Source organism: Sparus aurata, chromosome 12 (genome assembly GCF_900880675.1).
Source record: "Sparus aurata chromosome 12, fSpaAur1.1, whole genome shotgun sequence".
Taxonomy (NCBI): Eukaryota; Metazoa; Chordata; class Actinopteri; order Spariformes; family Sparidae; genus Sparus; species Sparus aurata.
This window is the reverse complement of record NC_044198.1, coordinates 13,663,431-13,678,909: the sequence shown is the minus strand read 5'-3', so window position 1 is coordinate 13,678,909 and position 15,479 is coordinate 13,663,431. Positions and strand designations below refer to the sequence as shown.

Here is a 15,479-nt window from a genome sequence, read left to right as displayed (position 1 = left end):
GAACATTACGGGTTAACTGGGATTGTCACTCTGCTGCAGTTATAGTGATCTACAGGTGTTCCCCTGGACGTCGTGACATCACTGTGTGTGGTTATACTGCAGGTGCAAGAAAGCAGACCACTGACCACACCGAAGACAAACAGGTTCCAAACTTTCAAACAGAGAGGGCAGTGTTGTTACTCCTTAATCAAAAAAAATTGCTCCATATGTATTTTTTCCTTCTAGTCTGATGTTGTTTCGCATTTCAGGCCTTCTTCAAGATCAACGACCCTTCATTCTTTAAAGTAAAATGGACAGGGATGAGTACATGATGATGCATTTGCCTGCCCTGTCTTCCAGAAAGGATGTTTTGATACAACCAAATTACTGCAGCAAGTACGTTTGAAGGGCGACAGGAACGAGGAAATGTCTCGCAAGTTGCCATTATGATACTGAACGTAACAATAACAACTTATTTTTATTATTCTTTTCACAAAACAGGCAATCTTACGAGACACTATCCACTCATAGTGATTACAGCATTATTCAACATTTTTCTATTACTGGAAACAGATCTTGGTTAATGTTAGGAAAAGATTGTGATGTTTGTGAAATGCTAATAAAAATATTGCATCTGTATCAGAACAAGCCATAATGCTTCCCTCACCTTAAACCAAACCTCTCCTCTTAGTCCTGCATCCGCCATCCTCCACTTGCATGGCCTCCTTGCAATGTACATTTCATTCACACAAAGAAGTGTGGCAAAGCTCATCATCCCATGTGCCGAGGGGTGAATGCAAATATTGCGTGTGTTGGATTACATTTATTATTTTTTTTTCAAGTGACGTCAAACCACTGAATCCTTTTTCTGGAAGAGGCTCATAAATGGAAAAGGTTTTGGATCGGAGCAGAAGACGGGGAGGGAGAGGGAGCGGAACAGACGAGAACAGGCTGGTATCATGTTGGTTAATGTAATAAAGACAGTTAGTCCCTCAGGCACAAACAGAGACGTGTCTGTCCTCCTAATGTCTCTGGTCTTCACGTGATGCTCAATAATCCTCTCTCTCTCTATCCGTCTTTTTTTTCTTTTCATCTTTTACACCGTCTCACCTCTGCCTCTTTACCAGTCGGTCTGTCGCTCCGCTCTCTATTACTGCTGAATACCCTCTCCCATTCTCTTCCTGCCTTCTCTTCTTACATGCACACTTATCTTTCTGCTACTGATGTGTCAGCAAACATAAACGAGACAAGACGCTTTAAAGTCGACTGCGATCCGTAGGGAATGACATATTGAAATAGCGGGACAGAGTGTGGGGAGAGGAGAGTTTGGGAGAGAACGATGGTCCTTTGTGAAATGGTGTCTGTGTGTGTTTATGCAAAAAAAAAAAAAAAAAGCCCGGGGGTCCATCTGACATTATCCTGCCGAGAACAATCCAGATTTCGCCACCAAAACTTTTCCCGTGATGCTTTGCTTTCAGATTGGGAGAGGCTCGTGCATGGAGACACACAAAAGCATACACAAGCAAAAATAATCAGGAATCTATCCCACAAATGATCCATAGCTTCTGAACATAGTTTATGTATTTTGGTGAGTGTTGCAGCTGCATGTAGTGTCTTATTGCCTTAAATTATACAGTATTTATAACTGCAAGACAGTCACACAGTGACACATCTCCATATAATGAAACCTCACAAAAATCACCAGAATCTATGGCCTCAAACATCTTATATAATCATAATACACCGACAGGGACAGTGAGTACATTCACTTTGATACAAATGAGCATATCGTTTCTATACGTCTTTATATGTAAGGTTTGTAATACTTGTAGTGGAGTCCCCCCTCAATCCCCACGTTGTTCTGATTGGACAACTCACACACGCCTGAGCCAGCACCTCCCACTGTGTCTCCAGTCAGCTCTGTTATGTTTTCAGCTTTCCGTTAGCATCAATTCTACCATGAATATAGGCATAAATGATGAATGTTGCATGCTGAAGTATGTTAATAGCGGGAGTACAGATGAGGCGTTTCAGGAGCAGTGTTTTCTGTGGGAGAGAGGAGCTCTTGTCAGTATGGTCATTGGGCTTTTAAACTTTCACTATCTATTACATGTAAAGAACCTATAGATCACACTGAAGGAAAGAGGGAAAAAACACCATGAGAGGTCTACTTTCAGTAAAAGATCGGAGCACTTCTTCCAGTGGAGACGAAGAGACCAACCAACAGCACCTGACCCCAGTTAATATTCTACAATCTGATTCTTTATTATAAACGGTCTTTGAATTGGATTTTAACACAGGACCCGTATACAGTACAATGCTACATTGTTCTATATCTGTACCTATTCAGCAAACTAAGTTCTCTGTTATAGTATCTGTGCTTGGAATGGGCAGGATTAACCAGAAATTGTAAATCGAAGCCTGCTATTGATCAGAAGTTACTATAATTATAGGAACAGCCTCAGATCAATGTTTTTGATCACAGGGTTTGGAGAACAACTATTGAATCGGTAAAGCCAGACATGGTGGTGCACGGCGAGCCTACATGACTCCTGGCTTGGGTTGTGGGTTCAAATCTTCATTGTTGGGAATGCTGATCCTATTTAAAGATGTTTGTTCTGAGATTGTGCCAAAACGCGTAATTAAAAAAAAGCTGAATTAAGAATGAATTGCTCGTATTCCATGCATTAACTTATTACTGTGCTGTGGCAAGACTGACATCCAGTAATTTGATCAAAAAGCAGCATTTTCTACTTATCTCCATCCTTTGAACATGTATCAGAGCCAACCTTTTTTTTTATATATAAATTATTACCAAGTAAAATGATCTTACTGCTCTAGCAGATACATTCACTTGTTTCTTCCAAAGTCAAGCATTTATTTCTTATATTTAGATGGTTTTTGTTGTGTTGAAGGATGTGTTTCAACAAGGGATGTTGTGTTACTTTGCAGTTACGCAGTCTGTAATTTGCACCACTTAAAAGTTCCAGTGGTGCAAATTCCTCACAGGTTTGAAAATATTAAAACCAGCATGTCGTCAGGTGGGATCACTGTCAGCTCTTGGGAGGGTCTGGAGCCCACTTTGCCTCTTTGGTAATCCAGCTTTAGCAAAAAAAAGATTGTGTACACCCAACAAAAGCTTCATTTAAATTCTGCTATTGAATTTGATCTTACTTCAAGCAAAAAAGCATAAAAAGATGTTTAAAATTGAGGTGAGCTGCCTCTTAGAGACTCTGACACAGTCCACCCTGCGGTGAGGGAACGGATTAAAGCCGGATTCACCTCAACATGACCAATCCAACCATCTCATTCTCTCCTAATATAAATATTTCAACACCGCCGAATCTCAGAGTGCACTAATCTCCACTTCTGTGCGTCTGAATAATGAATGCAATAATAACTCACACTGCTACTCTTAACGGTGCCTCAAACTGCCCCTCGTCTGATCTGAATGGGCGAGGCGAGCCGTTGTAGGGGTGCACTGGATAATTAGAGAGAGACGACGAGTGAAGAGCTTGGAGAGCAGGAGAGAGAGAGAGTGGTGGAGCAGTTCAGACTCGGTGGCTGTGACACAGAGAGAGGCATGGGGATCACATGACAGAGGGTGACGAGTAGGAAACGGTACCTCCACATCCATGGATGGCTTCATAACGTCGTCCTGTAGGCAGACGTGGAGTGATAGAGGACAGGAGGCAGAGTGAAAAATGGGCCTCCCAGGGACGGTTGTCTCCGTCACCTTAATGGAATTTAATGAACGTTTTGTTCCAGACAGAGGGCCAGTTTGTTTTTCCACCTTGGCTGAACCTTGGGCAGAGGACAGGTGTAATTTCTTAATTATCTTTATAGAGCTGGCTGTCCCATATGCATATAGCTCGGGTGATTAAGCTGCAGTGACTGTAAGTGGGAAGCTTTGACGAATCTCTTTTAAAGGTGCACTATGTAGGAGGAAGAAAATCCTCAATGCTTAACAAACTAAATAAACAAACTCTCTTTGTTTTCATGACAGAATAAACTAAACAAACTGACCTTAAAGGACAAACACAATGTCATACTGTTTTACTTTGTTTATATGTGGTGGACCCTGCCACCTTTCTAGCTTCAAACAGTGTTCTGGGGACCATATTTCCTCTTAGAACAGTTAAGTTACAATAAATATTCCTGAGTTTATACTTTTACCTCGTTAATGTTGTAAATAATGCAATTCTGAGTTTGACTTTCTTCACCAAAACGACACAGCGCCCCTTTAAAGGCTGCAGCGGCTTCTTGCATCAGGATGAGATATTAAACTCCCAATCCCATCCCAGTGCTCCTGCACTTTCTCTGTCATTTCTTCACATTTTTTTGTTTTTTATGTCATAAAAATTCGAGTCACAAAAAATCAACAGCACCACCATCCAGCATCTTGTCCCTTATTTCCTTCCTTTCCCATTCCCCTTTCTTCCATCCATCCATCTATGCATCCTTCCATCCATCCATCTATCCACCCATAGCCAATCTGAGCCCGTGACTAAAGCACCATCTCTCCGGCTGTACACTCCAGGCTTCGCTCACTCCGCTGCCTGGTCTGCAGCCGCCGAGTGCCGCCTCTCATTTCAAAGCGCATTTTGCACTCGTCTACGCGCAGCGCCGGACGTCTCTCTGCAGGAACCAGCACACATACGGAAATCTAACGTCAAATATACAATCGCGTATATATATATATATATATATATATTTTTTTTTTTTCTTTCTTGGAGTAACCCAACTACAGGCACTTTTTGCTGCTTGCTTTTCGCCAAGAATGGGATGCGAGGAGAGAAACAACCTGGAAGGAAGGAGGGAGGAGATAGATAACTAGACTGGTGAGGATAGAAAAGGGAACCGTGCAATAAGATATTTCAATATATTTTTGAGATATGTAAATAAATAACAGCCTTGCACCGATTGTGAAGACTTCTGACCTCGACCTGCTCGGACGGTGGAGAAAACTGGTTGTTGAAATGGAGATGTCGAGATTTTCCCTCATCCCGTCTCCTCCTCCTCCTCCGACGCGCACGCTGCCGAGGCTGCTGATGATGATGTTTGCGTAGGAGTGTTTTATTTTGCGGACAGCCGCTGGTGAACCAACCTCTCCTGTTCAAACAACTCCAGACAGACAAGCGGTGGATGGAACTGGAACTCGTCTTTCCAGAGATATTACCAGTGTCGTTCTCTTGTTTTTTCCCCCTCTCCTTGGAGTGTGTTTCGGGTTTATTTTTATGCTCTCTTTCTTTCTTCGAGTCTGGGATTGGACAGCAAGTGTTTTGCACGCGAATGAGCAGAATGTGTCGGGAAAAGTAGTCCAGAAGCAAAGAACACATCTGCTATTGTGTCTCTTTTTTCCTGAACCACCCACACATACAGGGGGTCAGCACCTCGAGGGTCGAGCTCCTGGTTTTGCTGATTACTTTTCCGGCATTGGGGGCTTTTTTTCCCCCCTTAATTATTCAGTGACTGAGGTCGACACAAACTACAACCAGCAGAGGTCGGGACCTGAGCTCCCAGAGAGCCAACACTACCCTCGATGTGACCCGGTGAATTCCTCTTATCTCTGAAGGTAAGAAGGTTTGTCTCCTGCTCCGTTCGCTCGTCCTAATGTTGGAGGCTTGTCTTGGGTTTTAACCTGAGACAAATGTCTGTTGTCTTGTTGAGTCATGCATGCAGCTGAGAAGTTCAGCTTGTCAGATAGATAGATAGATAGATAGATAGATAGATAGATAGATGTGTCCATGAGTTTCAGCACCATGGACAGAGCCACTTTTCTCTTACAGCACAATGAGAAGGAGGAACCTGCTTTTTCTTTCTCCTCACTTCACCCCAAAACATCTATAATTCATCATTCCCAGCGTTCAGACCGGTCCACATGTGCATTTTCGACAAGCTACAGCCATGATACTGTCGACAGCATGCACACATGTGGAGGCAGAGGGATGATGAAGAGAGAGTGGAGGCAGGAGAGAGCGGTTCAGAGAGGTGCTTTGTATGACAGACTTGCTGGCTGGCCGGCTTGCCACACGCTGACAAAACAGCATGGCTTGTGAGCCATAGCTACTGTCACCAACTGTTAGCCATGGTCACATCCAAACTGTTTTGCTTTCAGATATTTTTAGGCAGGGTGGAAATGCATCTCTAGCGGCATTAAGGCCGTGCAACAACACCAAAAAGCATTCAGCGGCTGAATGCTGTTAGAATGACAAAATATTTCAGGCGAAAGGGGAACGCAGACAGGACAGAGACTGCAACCCCAACTACCCAATGGGTGTTTTGGAAAACACTATGGCGGAGGAAGTGGGAAGTTACCAGCCAACATGTGAACCCACAAGTGTGCTTCCCAGCACAGTGTTTGGATTTGCTTCTTTAAAGACAGCACAGGGCAGAAGTGATTTGAGCCAAGGGGAAAGGAATTTTCATAGAAATACTGAAGTTAATGTGTCGTAAGAGGGCATGGCATGACGAAAGGAACATTTCATGTAACGATTCTCAAGTCCAACATAATTGCAATTCATGATTTAATCCTGATGATAGTCAAAATATCTTTAAAACTTTAGAATAGACACTAAAATGGCACTAAAACCTACCTAAAACTTACATTTACTTAGGAAACAAGAATTTCATTGAATCACAGATAGGACACACATCATTTTGTGGGGAAAACAAACAAAGAATCTGGGACTCTATGTTGGTGAACTATGCAGCTCATGTGAGGATACACCCGTTTATCCCGACAGAGAAAATTCACCACAATCAGCTTATTGTCGAAATCCGCGATAAGATCTTTTTTATCGTCCTATCCCTAGTCATGAGAGTGATTGGGAATAGTTGTGGTATGAACATTGTTCTATAGCAGAGGTGTTTCGATGTTACAGTGGTGGGATGGACCTCAAGCAATATTGCACACTGGCCAGACTGAAAAATAACGTCTTTGAAAGTATCATCACAGTGTAATGCAAGGCATCTACTGGGCTAAGCCATCTAGCTTTAAAGGTACAGTATGTAAGAATTCAAAAAAATAGCTGAAATTATCACCAGAATGTGAAGAAGTAACAGTTTTAAAGTGATCACATGTCTGTATTCTGTTGATATCTATTAAAGTAAGCATGCTAACCAAAGCTCCTGTGCTGCCAGCGTAAACACCACAGTCCCCCAGGGCTTCAAGCTCCCAGGCCAGACCGCTAACTGAGCTAACTAGCTAATTAGCTACCAGCAGCTATTATTAGTTCTGAGAATGAATTTGACAGTTGGCCAATTCGCACATATTGCGCCTTAATATGCTAAAACAATATTTTTAGGATACATAACAATGCACAATTTATATTTCGATGTTTGAAATCTTCTCATAAATGCTTCATAAATGCTAGAGCTGGGCGACAAAGTCAAATATCACAATATTTTTGACCATATACCTTGATAGCGATAGTGTACAATATTGTGGGAATGACTATCAGTGTCAAAGTTAAACAAAGGGGACCCAAACACAGACACAAAGGCAGGTAAGTCATTATCAATGAAAAGGGAGCTGGAATAACATATAGCTGGAAATACAAAAACATCCTGCCCATAACAACAAAGGCAGGATGACAAAATAAGAGAAATACAAGAAACAAAAGCCAAAACAAAGTACAAACCAGAAATAACACGAGGAACCAGGAACGAAAAAACGGAAACACACGAAGGGAAGATGGGACAGTGGGACACAGGAACACAAGGGCAAAACAAAACAGACGAACTGACAAAGAAAAAGGGGAACACCAGAACTTGAATTCACTGATGATCAACTAATAGAACACAGGTGAGGAGTAAAAAGGGCGGGAAACAGACAAATGGAGGAAATGAATAGCAAAATATGACACACGAGGACAGAACTTCAAAATAAAACAGGAAATTACAAAAACGAAGGCAAGTGTAAGAACAAGTAGAACAGTCTGGTAAGTTCAGAAAATGCCATCACTTTACTGTAATGCAGCCTTAAAAACCAGGGAAAGACAACATGTATACACAATATCCAAAATCTAAGATGATATATAGTGTTACATCACGATAATGATATAATATTGCAAATATTGATACCTATTATAATACTAAAACTCCATAATGCTGCTTCAGTGGAAACATTCAGGCCTCACTGTATGCTTAAAACTACCAAGGGAGGAATATAATCATTACTCCCTACTGTGGATGGTTCTTGGATATTTGTTAGAGTTTACCTGAGCTAATCTCCCTTAATGCCTCATCTCCTCCACATGCACTGAAAGGTTTAACATCAAATCTTATCACACAAAGAGGGGTGACACTCTCAGTCTTCCATACGGGGGTCACTGACGGTACAGCCTTCATTCTGACTGTATCTCTACGCTCTTTACCGCCATCAACAGAACACCAAGTGAGGGAATATCTTGTGAAACGATTTTGCGCATCACACCAGCACTTCGCTAAGATGCTTAATGTCGGTTTTTCCTCTAATTTCCCAGGGAGGCGAAGAGGGCTGAAGGTTGCACACTTTCAGTCAGGTGATCGCCGAGCTAAAATGAATCCAGCAATCATCTGTCAGCGCAGATGTTATTTCTCTTAAGTCATGAGTAGTAGTAGTGGTGCCTCAGTTTAAGCATCGCCTTGACTGATTGGGGAAAAACTCTAAGCAACACAGTAAGAAAGTGAGAGTTAAAACTCGTGTAGGAAAGGGCAATAAACTTGCACGTTGCGGACTGAAAATAAGATAAATAAACAGACAGACACATTGAGCTCTTCGAGGGTCCATAACAATGACAAATACAAGGCGGGGCTTGTGTTCCCATGGCGACCTCCTCGGTGACCCTCGGAACAACCTTGGCCCCCTGGGAGATCAGTCATACTCTCGCGTGCACACACACACACACTCGAGCAACCCCTCGGAGCGTGACTACGAGTGGCTGTGTGTTTCTTGTCTGCTGCTGCTGCTGCTGCTCCACCAGCCTCGCAGTCATCACAGCAGAGGAGAGGAACCGAGGAGGAGAAAGAGACTCACAGAGTGAGAGAGAGGGAGTTGAAGGACAAGCAGATGAGTGGGATGGCAGAAGCAAAGACAGACGGGTGATGAAAAAAGATGAATAAAGGTGTGGAGAGAAGAACGCATATAAAGTAGGGAGAGAGGGATGGAGGAGAGGAGGGGAAGGTTTAAACACTGGCAGAAAAGACGAGAGTGAATGCAATTACAGAGGCAGCATATCCACTTCTTCTTCTTTTTCTTTTTTTCTTTCTGGGCATTTAAAGTGTGCTCACATATCAGCTTAATTACCTTTAAAATGCACCAATGGGAGGGGGGAGTCATGATAGAGCTGCCGTGGTTGGAGATAAAGAGGAGAAGTGGGGTGGATGGATTGAGGCTTGGGGGGAGGAAGGGAATATGGCTGCTCAATGATCATGTTAAACAGTCACCACCCGCTCCTCCCTTCCTCCACCCAATCTCTCCTCCTCCTCCCCTCCCCCCCCCGCCAGCACCACGCTCCACTCTCCCCCCCACCCGTGGCTACACCCTGACATGCTCACACATCACGCTCACGCACAGATGAGACACCGGCATCACCAGACGCACGCGCGTTTCTAGGCGCGAGCAGGACACGCGAGAGCCCGCTGGTCAGCTGCCCTCATCCCAATGAGGGAGTGTAAAATATATGCTCATTGCAAAGAGCAGAGAGGGGGCGGGGGGAGGCGGGGAAGGGGAACAGGAAGAGGGTGAGGAGAAGCAGCGGCAGGGGAACAGCTGCTGTTCCGAGGTTTGTCCTTCCCTTCCTGTTCCTGGTCACGTGGCAGCTTCGGCATCAGGTCCGTCTGTGAATTTTCATGCACATATGATATGAATGATGCCAACAATGGGATTAGCTAATGGGTTAAACAGAGGCCTTCATTTTAGAGCGTGAATTATGTGGATTTTTACCTCGAGATGAGTGTCATTTACTGGTGTTATTACTGTACTGTAGTAATTCTGACGAAACATAATTGATTGTTGAGTCTAATACCAACACTTTAGGTTAATGGTTTGGGTCCAACACAGAGGACCTGAATTGGTCATGGATTTTGATTGGTATTTGACAATCTGGGGGTGAGACTGGTGGACCCCGCCACTCGCCCAGTGTCAGCTTGGGTCGACTCCAGCCCCCCTCAACCCTGCAATGATTACAGATAACCAAAAGTGCTTACAGATGATGGACGGATGAAAGTTACATAATGCTGCTGTAAAGTGTCTTAAAACAACCTTAATAAAACATTAGTTCATACCGGAATATTTCTGCGCAAGTCGCGCCGATAGATATTCATCAGTGATGACGGCTGTTTAACAATGAAGAAAACGACTCCCACTATCCGCTGCTACTGACTTGTTTTATTTTGTTTTGTTTTGATTGCACGGAAATGATACATTACATTGGGGAGATCTGGAGACAGGATGGCATCATGGGACACATTTAGGAATTAGGCCAAGCAAAATGAGCATTCAGATCATCAGACAGATTTTAAACAAACCAGTTAATCCAGTTATCTAATAGAAATAGCGTGAAGTTTGCAAATCTTCATTACTGTCAGTCATTCCGACGAAGAAACATCTAATAATTCTGAGATTTACCTCTGTGTGAACTTCTGAATAAGTAAGGCAGAACTAAGGATTCCCTTATAACCTGTCAGGTTCACTAACCAGTTGTGTCACTTTGCACAATCTGATATCGCTGTGTTGGGATTGTTCGTGGTACTTCATAATTTATGTTGCCCCAGGAGCATCGCCGCGACTGACAGATCATGTCGGTCATAGCTTTGCGACTCGGGGATAAAGAGTGGAAAAAATACGCACACTGACGAAGTTATCCTTTTGAGCACGAAGTTGGTGCTGTGAAAGCATCTATTTTAACCCAAACCATCTTTCCCTGAAAGTATTTTTGTGGCCTCAATCCAAACAATATGTGGCATCGCTTTCTGCTCAGTTGCAATGATGGTCCTGGAGCAACATTAAAGGGGCTCTTTGTAGAAATGTCCATGTATTAATCAATTTTTTAATAGCTTTATGTGAGTGGATTGTAACGTGACTCTCATGGTTGTCTCTACAAGCCAGTTGATGATTTGTTGAAGCTGTTTAATGCTGCTGGACTGTGGATTTCTGTGTGAGGGGCTCGAGTTGGATTTCCGCGACAGTCCAAAGGCTGCGGCCCTATGCCCTTCTCCAGCGCCTCGTATTAGTGCCACAGTAGTTAGTGTTAGGTTAGAAACGGAGACCGCAAACATAAACTAATGACTGGCTCCCAGCACAAGCCATAAATTGCACAGAGCCCCTTTGTTTTGATGTTTTAGGAACAACACCAAAATAGCAATATCAGAGAAACTGTTACTTGATTTAAAATGTATAAATGTAAAGTAAGTGGTGGGAATTATGGCTGAAGCTAGAAAACGAAGACGTGTTTTTGAAATTGTTGAATTTTCCTTTAAGCCTTGCACAGCTGGCCTGTCTGCCTTATATGGGGTGCGGCACGCTGCATACATTACATGCTTAATATAAAGGCAGACGACATGCTGCTCAGTTTAAGTGTACAATTTGTCAGTATAACCTACAAAGAAGCCTCAAGGCTTTCTCATTACAAACGGTCCAAAGCCGTTTTTTGCTCATTGCTGATTATGGGAAGTTTAGCTGTATAACGTTGAATCTGAGGCGAAAAGTTGCAGACGTCGACATGGTGCTTTTGGAAAGTGATGAAGCAAAAAGAATTCAAGAACAAGCAAGCTCAGCGAGGTTGTCACTTACTCCCTGCCATCCGAGTTGTGCACATGAGAGGAGAGACTCTCATTCACAAATGCCCCTCTTCTTCTCTTCTTCTCGTTAATGAGTCTCCCCCCAGTTCTGCCCCGGCTGCTTCCATGCGCTTCACTCTTATCAGCATGCAGCGTGTGAGCCGGGGAAAAAAGTTGCTTCAAGTACAATAAGGCTGGAACTTTTAAGCGTAAACCGCCCACTCAGAAAACAGAAAAGGCGATTTTAAAATGTCAGGCTGTAATAGCCCCGTCGCCATAGTAACTGAAGACCCGCTCGTACTTTTTACACACACCGCCTCTTGAGCACTGACCATTAGCACTAACAACCAAGCAATCATCAGCCTTGTGCTTTTAACACATTTCCTTCAGCCAGACATAGGTTTCATTGAGGACACGGACGTCCGTCCTCTCAGAGGTGCCCTCTGCTGTCTTTTCATCTTCATCTCTTCTCAGCATCTTCCACTCCTCTCTTTTCTTTCTGCATCGCCTCTTGCCCTCTCCTCTTTTCTTTTTTGCCTGTCTACACCCACTAATCACTCTCCTTTACGCTGTTTTTTCTCCATCACGGCTTTCTCTACTGCTTCCTTGCTTTTCAGGGTTTAATCACACATGTCCGCTGTTGCTTTCTGCATGCATCTTAGCCTTTAATGATACACAGACACCTGCCGTAAACACATACAAAGACTAATCAAGCACAATACTGGAAATCGTATGCATTCGTCTGTCTTCATGGTTATTAGTTAGAAACCTGATGCCAAATACGCAGGGATGTGAGTAGAATATTGTGTCACATGAGTGTGAGATAAGCAGACCAAGGAAAATTCAGAGATTAACTCAGTCTGATCTTCCAAGATAAAATCCTTTTTTTGGCATGATGTAGATTTTTAACAAGATTGCACAGGTTTTTTCTACCTAAACCTCAAGCAGAAAAAAATATATTCAGACAAAAATAAGACATGATGTCACTGTGCAGGACTTTAAGTCTGAAACACGTGTCTGTAAACTGATTCTCACACTGTGTGAACCAGTTGCTATGTGGAAAGCAGATAGAACATTTATGTTCAGTCCACCAGACTAAACCACAATAACATCTGCTTCTTTGCTCCGACACCCCTGTCGACAAACTGTTACAACTGCCTATTGTTTTCCGATCCGACACTGCTTTGGTTAATAACTGCCGGTGGGAAACTGGATGCCATCAGTGGTCTTTTAGGTCAAATTTATATGCATTTGCTGTGCTCTGAAAGAGTCATTGTTTCCACTAGAGGCCTTCGTCTGGTAAAAGTAAACATGAATGATTTTAGCCATTTGATCAAACCTCGAATTTGAATGGGGAGCCAACAGGAGACCAAGTCTGACATTAAGGGCTCTATATATGTGCACAACACTCAGCTCTGCACCGTTGAAGTGGCATTTTGCTGAAGCACAGCGGGTCTTTTTCCCCCAGCTGTGCCAGTTTGGCATTTTTGTGTCTCGCATAGCGCTAAAATTGAAGAATGTGAACAGGGTGTATTATCAGCAATCTAGTGGTGCTATTTGGGTGTAATGTGCCTGCTGGTGTACACCTGTCTTGACTGAGATTCATGCCGTACATCTGATTTCTCTATACTAACAACGCTTTTATGTTTGTTTCTATGTTTTGTTGGTTAGTTGATTGGTTAGTTCGTTGGTTTGTCAGCAGGACTGCACAAAAACTGCTAAACAAATTTCCATGAAACTTGGATGGACGATGGGTCTCAGCTTCCAGAAGTGTTATTTTCCTCAGTGTTTCGGAAGTTGAAATGATGGTTCTTTAATGATGATGTTCCAGGAACAACACCAACACGAGTTGCAAAGACATGACATTACAACAGTGTGATTAGTCAGTTGCAATTATGGCCCTGGAACGACACTAATTATGATGTTCTAGGAACAACACCGTCATTCCCTTTGCCATAGGTCAGCGCCGCGGATGATTTCATCAGTGCCTCGGATAGTAACGTCTGACCCTCCTGCGACTCCTCTGAGTGGTGTAACTTCTTCTAAATTCCATGTTTCCCTGACAGACTGAGCTTTGAATATGCAAAGCAGTGTACAGCGGGATCTATCAATCTCGGGGCTGGAGGAGCTTGTCTTTTGCACGTGGGTGGCACTGCTGTTCAAAGTGCTGTTCAAAACAGAAGCCGGCCTGTGCTCCCTAAAGCGTTGCACATCAGCTGAACAGACAGTGGTGGAGAAGACGGGGAGACAAAGGCGGCAAAGTTAATGGAAGGAGAGGCTAAACAGAGAGGGAAAGGCCACAGGGAAAGAGAGCAGGTGGTGAGAGAGAGAGCGAGGCTAGTGGAGAGCAAAAGCAAGATGACAAAAAGTGAATGACATGACTGGCAATGTGCCGAGAATATGGACGAGGGATATAAAAAGATGAAGGAGAGCAGCAAAGCAGCGCAGGTGCCCAACTGCCCTCACAAGAAGCCAAACACACACACACACACACACACACACACACACACACACACACACACACACACACACACAGATGCAAGGTAATTTAGTCTATACTGCACACCTCCTCATTCATAACAATACATACATAACTTTCTACTTAAGCCTTGTTACACTAAGAGTCATAAAACCACTGCCAAGGGACCCCTGTGCTCTCTTACAACACTGATTAACTGATTATCTCCTCTCCTCTCCCCTCATTTCCTTTCTTTTCCTTTCCTTTCCTTTCCTTTCCTTTCCTTTCCTTTCCTTTTCTCCTCTCCTCTCCTCTCCTCTCCTCTCCTCTCCTGACCACAAACCTTATTCTCTGTCAGATGTGCATCACCCACTGCAGCTGGGGTTGTCTAGCGGTGAGCGCCAAGATAACCAGGTTATGATGTTATAATGCAACTTGACCTTCCCTACACCACCACTTGTTTCACTACATTTACTGTGGCATCTGGCCAGGTGTGTGTGTGTGTGTGTGTGTGTGTGTGTGTGTGAGTGCTTATCCATCAGGTTTTGTATGGTGCATTTTAATGTTCACATTTAGATGAAGTATCAGATGAAATATCCATTATCCAGGATGAGGACATTACGACCGATCAGGTTACGTGTCCTTGACTCAGCAGGGAACAGGACTCTACAGTCATACAGTCTGCAAAATAACCTTCCTTTCTCTTTCAACCATCTCCGAGCCAGACGTTTTTCTTCTCATTTGAAGGGATTACAGAGAAAAAATGTTTTTTTATATAACAAGAACAAGAACATGAATTGGCCTTCTGTAGCTGCAGCTAAACTGTCGCAATATCTGTCAAAGACTGCTGATAACAAGAACATCTTGATTGAAAAATCTGTATTATAGGTTGCTCTGACCTCCAGTTCAACATCAGAAATAAAGTAAAGCCACAAAAGAAGAAATCTCCCCATATGCTTTTATAGATTTAACATTTCCAATACTCAGACCCTGAACAGGGGTGTGTTCATTCTGTTCATAGCAAAACTTTGTTTGAGAAGTGGACAGCCAGCCACACACTGGGGGGTGGCCACAAATGAAAACTGCAAACAGAGGGGGGTTTACACACACAGCAGCGAGCAAGATAGGATATGAAAGCTAACATTGCCTTAGAACAGTGAAGTGATTTCCTGCAGTTAGCTGCTTTTCTTTTTGTCTAAACCTGAGAAAACAAAGAATCTGATTTTAAACTACTGCGTAGGAACGCTCGAGGAAAACAGAGATGTTTGATACATGCAGA

The 15,479-nt window shown here is 43.3% G+C and overlaps 1 protein-coding gene across 1 annotated transcript in view; it reads left to right on the top strand.

Moving 5' to 3' along the window:
• The first annotated feature begins 4,262 nt into the window (after window positions 1-4,262).
• The window catches only part of LOC115592961 (protein FAM163B-like), a 30,883-nt gene continuing 19,666 nt past the window's right edge, over window positions 4,263-15,479 (top strand). The window contains exon 1 of the mRNA XM_030436242.1: window positions 4,263-5,554. The gene's annotated coding sequence lies outside the window, so the exon portion shown is untranslated. The remainder of the gene's footprint in view (window positions 5,555-15,479) is intronic.